Source organism: Felis catus, chromosome A1, assembly GCF_018350175.1.
Source record: "Felis catus isolate Fca126 chromosome A1, F.catus_Fca126_mat1.0, whole genome shotgun sequence".
In the NCBI taxonomy this organism is placed as follows: Eukaryota; Metazoa; Chordata; class Mammalia; order Carnivora; family Felidae; genus Felis; species Felis catus.
Window position 1 is genome coordinate 202,854,652 of NC_058368.1, and position 17,921 is coordinate 202,872,572.

Here is a 17,921-nt window from a genome sequence, read left to right on the forward strand (position 1 = left end):
TTATGCACACAGAACTGATGAAAGCCTACAGTGAAATATAAGCAATTCTTAAAGAGTAAAAGAAAGATGGGAATTTTTTAAAATGGTTACATCTTCTCATCTTCAAATGAAAACATGCATTATCTATGGGGTTGTTTCCTGATATTTTTTAGCTGAAGACAAAGCCCTTTAATATCATAGTAATTATTAATGGGCTATTGTCTGAAAATAGTGTTTTTATGGAATATTTATCTTCAGGTATTCATTAAAGTGCTGCTGAGTGTATAAGAGTATTCTAAGCAGATAATTTAATTGATTTGCAAATGGATGGTGTGAAGAAAGTCTGGTCAGAGGCCTAAGCGGATAGTTTGATAAGACTTTAACATGCCTGTTCAGGTTGCCAAAGATATAATTATAGTGTTGAGATTCTAAACTCAGTAATATGTTTTTACCTTCAATGGACGAAAGGAAAATTTGAAATCAGTGACTCTTCATTTCACTGCTCTTCACCCTACAGATTAGAGCACTTCAAAACCAATAGGTATGCTACATAAGTAAAACAATGGGAGACATTTCACAACACAGAGACTCCAGGCTCTGATTGACTTCCCACCATCATGCATTTTTTTTTCCTTTCTACTCTTGTGCTGTTTTGATGATCGAGAGCCTGAAAAGAAGCCCGCTGCATTCTGTTTTCCTCTGATTGTGCACTGTGGCTTTCTGCTATAAGCTTCTTAATGCATAAAGGCCAGCCTGAGATAGAAAAATAGGAAACATGTCTTTTACTCTCCCCAGTCCAGTGGATTTTTGATATTGTTACATTAACCAATCAAACATATAAATGTTAATTATTTACACCACGTCAGTACTATGGACTGACATGGTCAACCTCCTCTTGATAAACTGTAATTTAATCGTAGTAATGATGCATTTAACCATGAACTGAGTAGGTGGCTACACAAGACAGTACAGTTTTAGGTGTTGAGCTATATTTTACTAACTCTCAATTCACATCAGGATTTAAGGTAAGTAGAAAAAACTCAAGGTAAGTGAGTTTGGCGGTTGGTAAAAGATAAGAACTTGCAGAAACAGATAATAGAATATGCCTCAAGTTAATTATTGCATTTTCTTCATTTTATTCTTAACTTACCCACAGTTAAGGCTTTCAGATAAGCTCCAGTTCCAGGAGCTTTCACAGTGTGGGGAGAGCACGTGAGAAATTGGAAGAAGCATGTGAGGATTAACACAGCCACTTTGTTCATCTGTTCTCCTTTTTCCTGCTGTCATCTCAGCATCTGAGTTCTTTAAGAGATACAACTGGACTCAGACATCAGGAGTTCCTGGGAGAATTCCAGGAGAATGGTTGCCTCATCTGCACTCTTCCATTCTGAAGAGAACAGACCCAATTCCTGCAATAACGTCTTGGCACATAAACAGGTGGGGAATATATTGAGGAAGACTAAGAAAAAGCAAAGGTCTAAGGTTGCTTATTTATTTCCAGTAATGATTGTGTCATAGGTGTCCAAGCAGGTTTACATAATTTGCTTATGTATTTCCCATACATTTGCATGCCATGTTCAGAAACGCTCACTCTAACTGTATCAAATCAGATCAAATAAGGTTCAACAATGTACAACTACTGTCTAATTTACCGCTTGTAAAAAATGAAGCTTATATTCACAGCTACTAATGTAGAGAAGTAGACAAAGTAGCTTCAAGCTCTCAGTGGATAATTCAAAAGAGTGTATTTCTGTTACCAAATTCTTGATGGTTTCTAGGACAAGCACTTTTTGCAAAACTCTATGCAATTAATCTTGTAAACTTCCCAATTAGTCAGACTTATTTTGGGAGAAAGTAGTAGCTGTTATTCTCATTAGTGTGTCCAACTGTAAGACAGAAAGGATTTGAGAATAACCAGGAAGCCAGGTAAATTAAGGTCAATGTTTGAAACTTTTATTTAATGTTATATCTTTTCCTGAGAAGTTCTTAAAGGAGCATTTGCTAATTTAATCAAAAGTTGCAGGCATAAATGCTATCCTGAGCCGGGGCGGGGCAGCGGAGGGGGGGGTGGTGGGGAGTCTGTTGGAATGAGGTGGATGAGAAAAGGGAGAATCAAGCCTGTGACAGGATTTCTAAACTTGGCTCAACATTCATTATCTCAAAGGTGACTGTGTCATAATGACAGATCACAAAGGGGGAGTACAAATGATGAGCTGGGAGGGGGATTTAAATATGGGCAGAGAATGCTCATTAGTTACATTAATCTTGACCTAATGGAAGTCTTGGCTTAGGAAGGTGGCACTTACATGAATGAAACTCATGTTCTAAATGCAGGATGTTGGCAGAGTAGAAACAAGTTCCCAGAAGGTCGCGGGTCATAATCTCAATGTTTAGTTTATGGGTTCTGAGAAATGAGTGATGAAAAGTAACCATTGCCTAAATAATATTCGGTAATGAAAATTGATTTCAAATGCCATCACGCGTGCACACACACACACACACATGCGCGCGCGCACACACACACACACACACACACATGAACAGATTCACTATAACTCTATCATAAAAGTAAATAAAAGTAACTCTATGATAAAAGTAAGTTTAATTTGGGTTGACTGCTAAACTCATCTGCTTGATCCCTTTGGAGATGTTGTTAGGTTTAGTCAAATACACTCTGTTACCTATGCATAATAGTTTTAAAATATGAAAACTCTGGAAAGAAGCCCAAATTGCAGAATTAAAAGTGCATGTGCTGACAATCTCCTATCAGTTAACTATATTTGGAGCCCAAAGCATTTTAAAATAACTAATGGTTGAACTGCAAGAATGTCTAAGTTTACCATCTCCTTCACTTATAAAGTAAATTAGAGCTGTTGTAGAATTTTCTTTTTCTTTCTTTCTTTCTTTCTTTCTTTCTTTCTTTCTTTCTTTCTTTCTTTCTTTCTTTCTTTCCTTCTTTCTTTCTTTCCTCCTTTCTTTCTTTCCTTTCTTTTCTTTCTTTTTTTTCTTTCTCTTTCTTCGTTTTCCTTTTTTTTTTTCAATTCGGGAGGATCTGTGATCGTTTCTTGCCTTTGTGTCTTGTAGCAAGGAATAAGTAGCTCGCTATTATGAGTTATAAGATATTGCTTGAATGAATTTTGATAGTTCAAATTACACTGAAACTGACTTATATACCAGACTTCAGTGTCTGATTCTGGGAAATGTAGACATAAACTATATTACTCTTCAGAGTATTTATTTAACTCCTGCAAGGTTTATTCCAAATAACAGTAATGTATTTATCCATAGGCTGAAGGTAGGTAGGAGATAGACAGAGAGAGGATAAGATAAAGGAACATTAATCTTTTGAAATTAACAGGATATCTGGTCTTTTGGGTTGTTCACATGATACAATAAGGGTTATCCAGCTTATATTAGAAGAACTAGGGACTAAACAAAAGACTTCTTGCTAAAGACATATGCTCTTATTTTAATCTGTGTATCTAAAGACATTGAAAGTTAAATACAGGGTCACCTGGGTGGCTCCATCCATTAATCATTGGACTCTTGATTTTGGCTCAGGTCTTGATCTCAGTTTGTGAGATGGAATCCCATGATGGGCTCCATGCTGTTAGCATAGAGCCTACTTGGGATTCTCTCTCTCTCCTTCTCTCTCTCTCTCTGCCCCTCCCCTGCATAATCTCTCAAAGTAAATAAACTCAAAATAACTTCAACAAAGGCAATCCAATATAAAATTGGATATTATATATATATATCTATATATATTTATAATATATACATATTATACATATACATACATATATATGAATGGTAATAGATCATGTCCAAGTGAGGTTAATCCCAAGAATGTAAGGTTGCCCCCCCACATACACACTCTCTCCCTCTCCAACTTCAGTGTTATTTGATGATTGACTCTTATTCTACAAATATTGCCTTGTGTGGGAGGCACCCCTTCCACATTCTTTTCTAGCTTCCTACACTTCTCTACTCATTACAGCAATTATTATGTTCTTTTAGAGTTACTTTGGCCATTAGATTATTAGTTGTTGGAAGCTGGGGCTATGTATTACATATCTCTGAATTCTTAAAATCTGTCATACTTCTGTTGTTTAAAACATATCTGTTGGATTGAACAGCACTAGAGGGGCACTCATACAGGCCCTAACTCCAAAATTGCCCCTACTTTCCTATTGTTAAAATTCCTCATTAAAGCTTCTGTCTTTGGGGGAAATAGTCTGTCCTTTATTAATATGCAAATATTTCTAACTACTTAACACATTTCAGGCTTTTGTCAACTATTTACACCTTAGTGTTAATTGGTTTATCCCAGTCTTTCTGCTGTTGTAGTTTGCTGCCAGCAGGATTTAATAAGGGAAATATGCATATGGAGCAGAAGTGTGTGCTTGTGTGTGTGTGTGTATGTGTGTGAGTTTGAAAAGAAAGAAGAGATGGAGGGTGGAGGGGAAAGAAAAGAGAAAGGAGAAAGAGTCTAAATTTATTAAGTGCCTGAAGGGAAGATCATTGATGAAATTTAGCACTGCAGAGGTTTGCCCAGAACCAGAGGGGATAGTGAAATTCCGGGAAGAATCATGATTGTGCACCTGGGGCAACAAATAATTGGGGGTCCTTGGACAATATCCTTTAAATATTTGTTCAACTCTATTAAGATGGAATAATAATACAAGGGAATATTATGCAGGCTTAAAAAAGGAGATCCTGCCATTTGAGACAACATGGATGAAACTGGAGGACATTATACCAAGTGAAATAAGCCAGACACAGAAAAAAAACACTAAATGATCTCATTTATATGCAGAATCTAAAAAAGTCAAGCACATAGAAAAGAGTAAAGTGGTGATGACCAGGGGCCAGGAGGTGGGAGAAATAGGGAGATGTTGGCCAAAGAGTACCAAGTTGCAGTTGTGTAGGATAAAAAAACCTAGAGATCTCATATATAGTAGAATGACTATAGTTAATAATATTGTATGGAATATTGGAAATTTGCTAGGAGGCTCTCACCACACACACACACACACACACACACACACACACACACACAGGTAATTATGTGAGGAGATGGATATATTTATTAGCTTGACTATAGTAATCACTTCACTAGGTATATGTGTATCAAATCATCGTGTGGTGTAGCTTAAATATGTGTCATTTTTACTAAAAAAATTAAAGACTTGCAAGATTACCTGTTAATTAAAATTGAAAACAAAGATATTTGCCTCTTACCTACTTCCACTAGTAAAAATAGAATTAACGTACTGTCAAAAAATCTGCAAGACATTTCTCACTTTGCTTTTTGATAGTTTTTGCTAGTTGATATTCACTTTTTGATGTTTTTGCTAGTTGGTCCCTGTATGTGAGGGTGTCTGTGTATGTAACTTTCTTAATCAAACTTCTTTTAAGGCATATTGAAAGGTATATACTGTGGATGGTAAAGCCCTCTTTTCTGGTAAGTAGATTTATACCATGCAGTACATTTTGTTTTAGAATTCCGTTGGTTATAATTCTACATAAGAGTCACATAATGACACAGTTGCATTAAATCCATTCTATAGAATCCTGGTTTGATTACAGGGCTTTGGTTCTAGAGTCTGGCATTCGAATTCCACCTCCATTTTTTTCCTCTCTGTGTGTCACTGAATAATTTACATAACCTTTAAACCTCAGTTATATTTCTATTTTTAAAGTAAACTTTAAACTTTAGAACAGTTTTAGATTTACAGAATTATTGTGAAGATAATATAGAGACTTCTCATATACCCCATACCCTGTTTTCTCAATTATTAAAATTACATTAGTATTGTACAATTGCCATAGTGAACAATGAACTGTTATTAACCAAACTCCATACTTCACTTGAATTTCCTTAGTTTTTACCTAATGCCATTTTTCTGTTTCAGAATCCCATCCAGGATACCACATCGTATTGAATACTCCTGTTTCCTTAGGCTCCTGTACACTGTGACAGTTTCACAGATTTCCTTGTTTTTGATGACCTTGACAGTTTGTTTTTTTGTTTTGGGGGGGTGGGGAGAGTGCAGGTGGAGGAGATGGGCAGAGGGAGAGAGAATCTTAAGCAGTTTCCCTGCTTAGCAGGGAGCCCAACATGGGGCTCAATCCCAGGACTATGAGATTATGACCTGAGCCAAAATCAAGAATTGAACACTCAACTGACTGAGCCATCCAGGTGCCCCTGACCTTACTAGTTTTGAGGCAAACATGTTTGGTATTTTGTAGACTGTTCCTTAATTTGAATTTTTCTGAATTTTTTTTCATGGCCAGAATAGGATAATGTGTTTTTGAGAGGAAGACCACAAAATTAAAGTGCCATTCTCATCATATTATCCTATCAAGGGTACATACTCTCAATATGATGATCAGTTAAATTTCATCAAAATTTTAAAAAATGGTGAAAAAGTCTTTTGAGAGGAAAAAATATAAACTACAGACTTGGAGAAAATGTTTATAAAGGACTGATATCAAGAATACATAGAGAACTCTCAATGCTCAACAGCAAACAAACAAATAAAAAAAAAATCCAATTCAAAAATGGGATAAAGGCAAAAAGACACTTCTCACCAAAAAAGAAAAGACAAATAGGTACATAAAAAGATGTTCCACAAAATGCAAATTGAGACCATAATGAATGATCACTACATAGCTGTAATAATAAGAGCAACAACAACAGATAGTGACGATACTAAATACTTGTGAGGATGCAGAAAAGCTACACTCCTTATATGTTGCTAAAGGGTATGTGCAATGATCCAGCCACTCTGGAAATTAGTATGGCAGTTTATTACAATAATAAACATACATTTACTGTAAAACTCAACAGTCACACTCTCGGGCATTTAGCTAATAAAAATTAAAACTTTCATCATCAAAATAACCTGTGCATGATTCTTCATAGTAGCTTATTTGTCAAAGACAAACTAGGAAACAACCAAAATGTACTACAAAAGGTGACTGATTAAACAAACCATAAGCCATCAACGCCATGGAATAGTACTCAGCAACAAAAAAGGAACACATTATTCATACATGCCCTGAACTCTAACTCATATCTTGAAAAGTCTAAACTAAAAAATGAGCTTACTGAAATCTCTGAATGAAGACAAATACTTGTACTGGAGAGACTCTAGATTCAATATTTTCTCAGTACTTAGGATGCACTACTATTTCCCAAAGACCAAAGATGACTCTCACAGAAGAATATGCAGGCACTTTAAACCTTGACTGATAGTAGTGAAAGTGGGACATAACACCAGTATATAGGTTGAAGTACTGAATTCCCAGGTACTAAAGAAAAAATATAATTAATCAGCTAGATGAAAATTGTTGGGCCACATCTTGGGAAGCACAGTCAAGTGGTCCTGGAGGAAGATTTCTAGTGAGGCAATAAAAACATGTGTTCTCTCCCAAACCCATCAAGTCCAGAAAACACCAATGCAAATTACCTTGGTATCAATTAAGAAAGACATTATTTGTCCCTTACACCTTTCCTTCTTCTGCTTCATTCCTGGAAAAACCAGAGACAGTTTCTTAAGTGGAGAATAATATAACTAGAAAAAATAAAGAAACTGATTATATCCCGTTTCCTAAACCTAAGGCAGATATTTTAATTCCTAAATACTTCATTGTGTATTTCCTAAAAACAAGAACATTCTTTTGCATGAAAGTACAATAATCAAAATCAGGAAATCACATTGATACAATATTATCTAATTTACAGACTTTTTTAAAAATTTCACCAATTATCTCATTAATGTCTTTTATAGAAAAATAATATATATCATACATAAAATATATCTAATTATTTATATAATAAATTATCAATAAAGTAGATAATAAAGTATATAGTTATAATATAATAAATCCTAGAAAATGTGTAATATTTATGTATTTATTATATTATAATAATTTATATAATAAAGTTATTTATATAATTTATATATAATTATATATAATGTGTGTGTGTGTATATATATATATATATATATTACTGGTCCAGTATTCAATCTAGAATCACAAATAACATTTATATGTCATGTATTTTTAGATGTCTTTAATCTGGAAAACTTTGGCAAATCTTTCATGAGCCTACATGGCCTTAAAATATGTGGTGAGTTCAGGGAAGTCTGCATGTAGAATATTTCTTAATTGTGATGGAGTATTTGTGTTGAAGTTTCCATATGAATAGATTCAGGGTCTGTATTTTTTGCAGGACTATTGCAAAAGTGATGTTATGTCTTTCTTGTTGCATGATATCTGGAGGCACGTGATATTAAGTTGGTTCATTACTGGTTAAGTTTGATCATTTTAGATTATGTCTACCAGATTTGTTCACTATAAGGTTCTCATAACTCTTTGTAATTGATACATATTTTGTGGAATCTTTGTGACTCGGTAAATATCTTCTTTCTCATCATAAGTCCATCCACTATAGTTCACCTACATAATTGCTACCTAAACAAATTTATTCTACTAATATCTGTGAAATGGTGATTTTGTAATTCTATAATTTCTTCTATGTTCATTGAAATTCTACTATAAGAGATTTTTCTTTCTTCCCATTTATTCCTTTTATTCATTTATATTGGCATGAACCCTTGATCTAAATTTGTTTTATGGGCTATAATATGCTAATACTATTATTTTTTTGATGCCTAAATTCTCCCAGATTTGGTCAGTGGCAGCCATTTCAAGGTAGCTCCAATGTTGTTTCCCCACCATTCCTAGAGCCCTTCTTTTTCTTCCTGGTTCTAAGCTGATCTTTGTATGTTCTTAGCACTAGTTCACAAATCAGCCATTTATGTGAGACCTTAGGTTGCTTTTATCAGAGAATGGTATTTAGAAACCAAGATCTGGGTAACAGGTGTGATCACTGCAACTGCAGTGTCTTGCTTCTAAATCCAGTCACAGACGATGCTATGAAATACACACACACACACACACACACACACACACACACATATCTATTTTTGTATCCACCTATTTATCTTTAATTAATTAATTAATTAAGTTAGTTTTATTGAATTTAATTTAAAACATGAGTTCAATTCCAATCCAACTGTAGGGATAATTCCAGCCTTTTTGTTTTCTATATTTTTAATCTCTAACAGTAATAAGTCTGACCTTCATAAAGAATACATTTATATATTTGCTTATCTTAGAATAAATATAAAATAATTTAGAATTTCCAATATATATCACCACAGAAAACAAACTTACTAAATAGAATCCAGTATCTTTTACAATATCTTTTAGCCTTAGGGTATATAGTCAACATACTATTTTTGAAGTTACTTGGATTAACACCCCCTCCTTTGTGGTCTTGGTATTTATTTTAAGTACAGGTTAGTTTATTCATTATAGCTTTTCATTTTGATATGTTTCCTAACCTGGCTAATTGCATTTTTTATTGTTTTTTTGTTTTGAGTATGTGAAAAATATAACATGATTTTAAAAACTGAAGCTGTATAAAAAAGAATACACAGAGAAGTATCCCTTCCCCCTTCCTTTGTATCCTGTTCCCATCCTTCATTGTTTCCACGTCTTTCCTACCCACTCTGTATGCACAACATATCATTCATTTCTGATTTATCTTTCCTGTGTTTTTGCACAATGATCAGAGATATTTATATATTTGTTATAATCCTATTTTTCTGACACAAAACAGTTCATTATAGATACTTTTTGCCTTTTTTAAAATTTTTGCTTAAAAATATATTCTGGAAGCTATTTCCTCCTCATTTATAGAAATATAACATCATTTTCTTTTAAACAGCTGCACAGTATTTTCTTGTGTGGATGAAGTTACTAAACCATACTCTTATAGACAGAAGTTTGCATTGTTCTTAATATTTTCCAGAAGATTTAATTTTTTTTTTAATTTTTTTTCAACGTTTATTTATTTTTGGGACACAGAGAGACAGAGCATGAACGGGGGAGGGGCAGAGAGAGAGGGAGACACAGAATCGGAAACAGGCTCCAGGCTCCGAGCCATCAGCCCAGAGCCCGACGCGGGGCTCGAACTCACGGACCGCGAGATCGTGACCTGGCTGAAGTCGGACGCTTAACCGACTGCGCCACCCAGGCGCCCCTGGAAGATTTAATTTTAATAAAGTTGAGAATTCTGCTTATTATACTAAAATGGACAAAATAATTATTGAAATAAATAAAATTCTCCTTATGACTAAGAGTGACTTGAAAATTTCTTTTGGTCTATAAAAGTGAATACACAAGAAATGGATCTTATTCAAGAGTTCATCTAGGGGCTGGGGAAAGTAGGAACCAGTGGGTTTGGATGATTGTAGGAGGAAAGCAAAATGTAGTTTTCATCATTGTGCAATATGCTTATTACACACAATTCTTCATTTCATCAATATCATAAGTAATTCCAAATAAAACATCTGAATATTTTAGCTCTATACTCTGTTTATATGTGTATTCTTAATTAAGTGTTTAGTATCTATAAGAACTAAAAGAAGATAAGGCATACACCTGGATAATAGGAAGAATAGGAATTATTGTTGAGAAAAAAAGTAAAACAGTCTATATCCAAGTAAAATTACAGGTGTATATATAGCACACACATGGAGACAGGCAGAGAGAGACAGAGACAGACAGAATATATAGATATTATATACTACACATTATATATTTTATATATTATATGTTACATTATATATTATATTTCATACATATATATATACCTCTACAAACTACTAAAGCAGAGTAAAAAAACCCATTAATTGAAAGTAACCCCAATTGATTACCCATTTTACTAGATTGAAAAAGCCTCTCCTTCGTTAAAGGGATGTTAAAGTAAGAGGAAGTTTGTAAGATGGGGTGATCCCATAAACAGATGAAGACAGGGCAAGGCCTCTACTCTGAAAAAGTGTCCTCCATTTGGTATCAGAAGTCTACGCTCAGTATATAGTAAACACGGATTCATTTGCAAGCAGTGGAACATATAACACAAAACAGATTAAACAAAATAAGTAATTTATTGGCTCACAAACAGGTCAGAAGTCTAATTTCAGAAAAGTCTTTATCCAACTGATTAACTATGTCTCCATGAACCAGATTCTTTTATGTACCTTTACTTTGCTGTCAATTACATCTTTTTTTTTTTTTTTCATCAAGATGTTTGCAAGAAACATCCAAGAAGCAAGCCTGACTTAACTACCTATATTGCTATTTTTGCTTGGTCAACTCCAGTAGGAGACAGTGCATCCCCTATACTAACCATCAAGCAATAGCCTTGTGCTTCACTTTAGGACGACTTGGATTACATTTCCACATTGAATCAAATCGTATAGCCTGATGACTGAACACACTTGTTGTCTTAAACCTATTTGAAATGTCTATTGCTAGAGCTTGAGATACTATGGATCAATCGATTTCAAACCACAGGCTGCTATTCAGTGGGCCGAAACAATGTTGCAACCCACTGGATGTTGCTGACTAGATGTTGCAAAAACTTCAACAATATATGGAACACCTGGTAATCACTTCGTATGTCCCATTATATCTATTTGAAAACAGGGGAATGGTGGAGGTACTCAGTGCAGCTTCACAGATTATTTCCATACTTTCATTTTAGAATTCCATGAGTAGTATATCTTTTCCTTAACTGGAGATGCTCAGGCTTCCAACTACTATAGGCCTCTTACCTTTTGAGTCAAAATTTAAAAACAATGTTTTAGGTCCTTTTTCTAACCCATATATTTTTCTTATAATCTTTCATTGATGGAAAGGTGAGTGCGGGGAGAAAAGGTTATAGAGATGTTCTCATGCTTCCTCTTTATTTCTAAGACTCCAAGAAATTTGAAATAAATTATCTGTTACAAAGAAATTTTGGTAATAAGTTTAACATGTTTTAAGAGATTTAACATATTTTAAGTTAGAACGAAATATGATCCTTTCCATTATGGCAAGAAAAGAAAAATGGAAAAGATGTCACTGGCTACATAGTAAAACATTTCCAAGTAGTTTCAACTTTTCTATTTTCTTTTAGGACATGTTATATGACTTTGTAGAGTTGGGACATTGTCTGCAGAAATGAAATCATTTAATTTGACACTTTTTGTTTTTAATTTCTTCTTGGTAATTGTGTATGCTGCGCCTTAAAAAAAAAACAAAAACCAGAACTAGAAGAACTGCTAAATGTTATACCTATCTGCCAAGAGACGAGAAGTCTCATTTTGGGGAAAATAGACAATCACATTAAGGTAGCTTGATAAAAATGAAAATTAATTATTTGTATGCCTTAAGGGGAATCATTAGTCTAAATAAGAATGCTGAAAGAACCCACTACATGAAGAGAAAGGAGGCTTTTTTCCCATCACACTAATGCAGAAACTAAACACAGATATAATGACCATGGTATATTTGTTTCCACTGCATTGTTTGAATTAATGTCTCCAAGGAATAGACCATCAAGTTAAATCAGCATTAAGAGCGTTTTCATGAATTTCAAAGTCTCAAATTAGCATTAACTATTTGTTATTCAGAATGCCAATCTTCAAAACTATCTTAATGAAATTATCTTTGTTTTTACAGGATATTCCTTATTATTTGTTCAGTGTTTTGAACGTAGCAAAAGCTCCCAAAGAGAAAAATCATGGAGATGAATTTGCTAATTAAATTCCTTAAAAGGCAATCAAAAGGACAGATACTGTAATTGCATCCTGAATTAATGAGTAGTCTTCTTGGGGTTCAGTCGTCTTTAAGATTACGGGCAGAGACAAAGGACCTCAATTCCTATTAGGCAACAGGCATAATTGTGTTAAATAAGATGAACAGGTCCAAGGAATCTTAAGGCCCATATGGAACTCACAACCATAATGGGAAGACAGAGCCTCTGGAGTGGGTTAGGTCAAAGGGAAAGAGTCAGAAGCCTTTGGAAGGACGGGCAAGGCCATGACTGTCCTGACAGCTCTATTTTATTCCTCCCCATAGAGACTGTACAAATGACAGACAGGGTAGACAATGTTTAGACAACAGTGTAAATTTCTGGCTAGATGGTAGTACTATGTGCAATGTCTACACATTTCCTTTGAATAGCAGAAGACTATTATCCTGTAAGGGTCTGAAACAATAAGTTATTTGGTGACATACTCTAGAATTTTTCCTCCCTCTCTCCTCATCTCCACATGGCAGAATCAAGAATTTGGATAGAGCTCTACTACTTGTAATTCTACAGGATAGGGATGACCCAGAGAAACACTGTTTTATTACTGGGGATGTTTTTGTGATCTCAATATGCTCATGACCGATGGCCTAAAGGATATATATGTATTAACTACAAATATCCTTTTATGCTTTTTGATATATTTTTATAAATAAATGGAGAAATCAATCAATATATACAGAACCTGATACTATGATTATCATTATACCATGTATATATCATCCAATTTTCAGATATTAATATGAAGAATGGAATTTTTTAAATTAAAATTTTCCTCCTAAATAAATAGAAAAAATTTATCACCTGAATTTTTAAGAACCTTGAAACATTAGATTTTGTTCTGAAATAATGTTAGAGACATCATAGAGCCCTTACTTGTGACGGGCAAATGCCTGGGTTTCTTGTCATGCAGCCAATTGGCTTCTGTGCTGGATTCTCCAGCTTATTCAACCTCCAGTTCCATTTTGCCTGCCGTAACTTCAGCACAGAAATAAGGAAAGGGCTTGGAGAAGAATGTGAAGGTAGAGATTGTAAGCAAAGATTTAGCAGTGAAAGATTCTGTACAACTCTAAAAGCAGGTGAAGGGAAGAGAGAGATTGAACAAACATTCCTTTCTACCACCAGCTGGAAGCATCTTTCACTCCTGACACCAAGAAGCTAATTATTGAACTCAACCTCTCAGGTATGCCAAGCTGAACGCTGTTGGGATGTTGCTTTAAGCAGATAGCAGAAGACCTCTTATTCCCTCATTCTCTAGGTTTCCATTCTGGTTACTTATCTCCCTGTATGGATAGTTTTCCAGTCTCTCAGATCAGCTAGTACAGGCTTAAATATATAGAATTCTAACAAGGAGCTCTGACTGAATCTAGGTTAAGCAAGATCAGGGGTTATTCGTTTTATGAAAATATATGTAATGCCTAATCTAAGTGAACAGATGTATTCAACATGACCTCATTTTCAAGATAACCTAACATTTTGTATTTTTATAGAAAAGTCTTGGAGCAGTGAATGGGAGCCAAACCAAAGGTATAAGAGCATGAAGAAGAGGAAGGTAACTTGCCCAAGAAAGATTAGAAGGAGAACAACCTCAGAGGTATCTGACAGTGATGTGAAGCCAGAAATTTTGAAGAATAATTGACACATAGGCTGGCGGAAGTTAACAGCCTACATTTCTGGAGTCCACCACCCAGATTTGGATCCACCATCTTCATGCTTTGAATTTCTCATAAGAAATGGGGCCCACATTCTTCACTACCTATTTTCAAAGTTTTTATGACAATTGCAAGGGCAACCATTAGTAAGTGCTAATTGTCTTATCAAAAAATTCTTATTAATAAAGTATAACCAGTGAGAGGGAAGGTCTCTGGTAACTTATTACAAGAATCTTTTCTTTACTCTGATCTGTTCAACATATTCATTAACAACTTGGGCAAGAATTTTACTTATCACATGTGTGATTACCTTGTATCTAGGTAAGATAGAAACTATATTAGATAAAGGGGTCAGCAGTAACACAATAACTTGGCACCTGGAGATGTAAGGCAACCTAACAAGTCGAAATTTAGTATTTATAAAGATGATATGGGGTGCCTGGGTGGCTCAGTCGGTTAAGCCTCCGACTTCAGCTCAGGTCACGATCTCACGGTCCGTGAGTTCGAGCCCCGCGTTGGGCTCTGGGCTGATGGCTCAGAGCCTGGAGCCTGCTTCTGATTCTGTGTCTCCCTCTCTCTCTGCCCCTCCCCCGTTCATGCTCTGTCTCTCTCTGTCTCAAAAATAAATAAAAATGTTAAAAAAAAATTTAAAAAAAGATGATACGGCCTTAATTTACTTGAAAAACTAATTGCTTAGCACAACCTTAGTGGGAGCAGGGGACATAATTTAGTCCAGTAGGTGAAAAACAAATGTAAGGCTTTAAGTCAACTGGAACCTTTCTAGAAAGCAGCATGGTAAACTAAGTATTAGAAAAATCATTATTTTAGGCTACACAATGGATTTCCCCTTTCTAAACAAAAACACCATAGCTCTTCACTCAGGTTTGGGTGCCCAGATAAGCTGCTCCTCACTTAAAGGAGAATGTTAGGATGAGGAAAGGAATGGATAATGTGGCTGGGGTCAAGGTGGATGAAAGGGAAATGCTAAACCAAAAGAAGAGAAGACAGAGTGAACTCAAAAAAAAAAAAGGAGAATTATCTTCAAATATCTAAGTAGCCTACCTGCCATTTAGAGAAGAATTAGTTGTAAACTTGATAGTTTGAACCTGAACCACCAGAAGGAATTGAATAGAAAACACACTTGAATCTCTGGAAGAAATCTATTGCTTTCTAATGTCAAGTTTTTAAATAATAAGATCCATGAATATTTATAGCAGAAATTATGAAGAATCAAGAAAGGTGGAAAGAAAAAAAATTGCACATAATCCCACAGATGTGGAAACATTGTCCCCTGCAAACAGCTGAAGAAAAGCTACTTGTTATAATTTATCTCACTGTTAGGAGTGAGATTATTTCTGATATCCAGTTTTCTCATTGAATTTGCAAACAACTGAGAAAGTATATGAAAGCAATCAGAAAACTCAACAAAAATGAAAGGGCAATGTGAGGGTGCCCACATTAAGTGGGACCACCCTTATCGGCCTGTTTTGAGATGTGGTCTGCTTTGTCGGGGTGAGGATTATTTGTTCCTGTGCATCATGAAATATGCAAGTACTGTCCGTCAATCTCACCAAAGGAATAAAAACTATAATTTTGTATTCTCTGAAGATCAGTCAATAATCTTATATAAAATATATCCTGTATAAAACAGCTTATAATTTAGAACAGAACGCAGTTATTCAGTTGTTAAGGGCCTATTTCTTTTCTGTTTTTTCTTGGTCTGAAATAAAGATTATGATTACGTAAGTGAGGTGCCTCCTGGCTAAGCATTAACTGAAACTATGTCACTTAAAGATCTCATTGCTTCAGTTCACTGTATCCACTCCTAACCCTGCTAATTTGCTAATTGGGTATGATTTCTGCCAGTAACTCACCAGAATCCTTACGCAGGCAAAGTTAATAAGTCACTTCATAGGTGCTGAACTGCAGTTTTGGTTGCCTTTTACATGCTTAACAGACTCTGTTTTCTTTGTGACATCATTTGGAATCATTGGAGAAGAGGTTTCCTGTTTTTTGTCATTTTACACCCATTATCTTGTTCCATTGCTATCTTGACATGTTCCCTTCTCACAGCTTTGATTCAGGAGCCTGAGATAATAAATGAATTTAGGCTGTGTTTGGAAGAGACTAGAAATTCTCAAGAATGAGTGCCCTCTGTAATTTACACAGCTTCGCTCTGCCCCCCATTTGGCTCTGCAGGCTGGCCAGGGCTGGGATCCTCTGACAGGCATCATTATTTCTTCCCCAAGCAGAGTTTACATTCCCTTCTTGGGCAGGAGAGGTGACCCTTGTGCCAAATATTGCTACCCAGCAATTAGAGCCATTGCTAACACATTCTCTGAAAGCTCAGACAGGAGTATAGTTAAGCCATGCATAACTTTGCTCATCACAGCCTCAGGAATAATTCCTGGAGACTGGAGAGGGATCTCACTCCTTTCCGTACAGCAGTCTATGTCACCTTAGCTGTATCCCTTTCTCTGGTCAGCCATTCTAAAATAAATTCTCTTGGGGTGCCTGGGTGGCTCAGTCAATGAAGCCTTGGACTCCTGATTTTGGCTCAGGTTGTGATCTCATGGTTCATGAGTTCGAGCCGCACATTGAGCTCTGTGCTGGTAGATTTTCTTTCTCTCTCTCTCTCTCTCTCTGCCCCTCCCCTACCTGTGCGTTTGTGTGCACACTCTCTTTCAAAATAAATAAATAAACTTTAAAAAAGTAAATAAAAAAAATAAAATAAAATCTCCATCACACTCTATCCCATCATGCTGCTCTCATTTTCTTTGCATTTTCACCATCTGACCGATTATACTGCATTTTGTTATTTAGCTATTTCTTGTCTCCATTTGCCCCACCCCTCCCCTTGGAATGTAAGCTGCCTAAGAACAAGGACTTTGTTTCTGTCTAGCACTGCAACCCCAGTGCCTGAAATAGTGCCCAGAACATCATAGATTTTCAAGAAAACTTGTCGAATAAGTGATAAATGACTTTGCTGGAGTGGTTTATAGAAACAGCTGAAGAATATGGTGGTTTGCTTTATCATATGCACTTGCTTTCTCGGCCCCAGCATAAGCACACATGTAATATACACACACAGAAATCAAGGGTGGCTTGTATGGTCATCCTGTCTTATTTAAAAACAAATATGTATTCAGTAAATATTTGTTGATTGAGCAAATGCATTAATGGAAGCATGAGTTTGACAACTAAAGGTTGTTTAAAAATATTTTTCTAATTGGAGCACTGAAAGGATAACCCAGGAAGAAAAGAAGAGAAGAACTGAATGAACAGGACATCCTTTCATACCTTCTTGCCTAACTGGAAAGACGTTATGAGGACGACACTGAGCTTTCCCCTCTAACTGGTAATAGAGAAGGAGAAAACCAAATAAAAATAAAAATATGAAGTGAATGTGTCCCATTGAATGATAAATAAATTGAAATTCAATAAACGAGTTAGAAAAAAAATCTAATTTGCTCCCCGTTTTACTGGAGAAACAACTTTAACTCTTCGGTCACAAGTGTTGACAGTATTCTCATCAAAAAGGCCCAACCGAAGGGAACAGTAAGGCCTGCCAGAGT

The 17,921-nt window shown here is 35.4% G+C and overlaps 1 long non-coding RNA gene across 2 annotated transcripts; it reads right to left on the reverse strand.

Annotated features, from left to right (window-relative positions):
- Positions 1 to 341: 341 nt before the first annotated feature.
- LOC123380062 lies at positions 342 to 16,592 on the reverse strand. Of its 2 annotated transcripts, XR_006585293.1 has the most exons (4): positions 16,221 to 16,592; positions 13,571 to 13,697; positions 7,455 to 7,516; positions 342 to 732 (listed from the first exon to the last, which is right to left on the reverse strand). It is a non-coding gene; the product is annotated as an uncharacterized LOC123380062 (long non-coding RNA). The 2 variants fall into 2 exon arrangements; XR_006585292.1 differs by lacking the exon at positions 13,571 to 13,697.
- Positions 16,593 to 17,921: the final 1,329 nt, after the last annotated feature.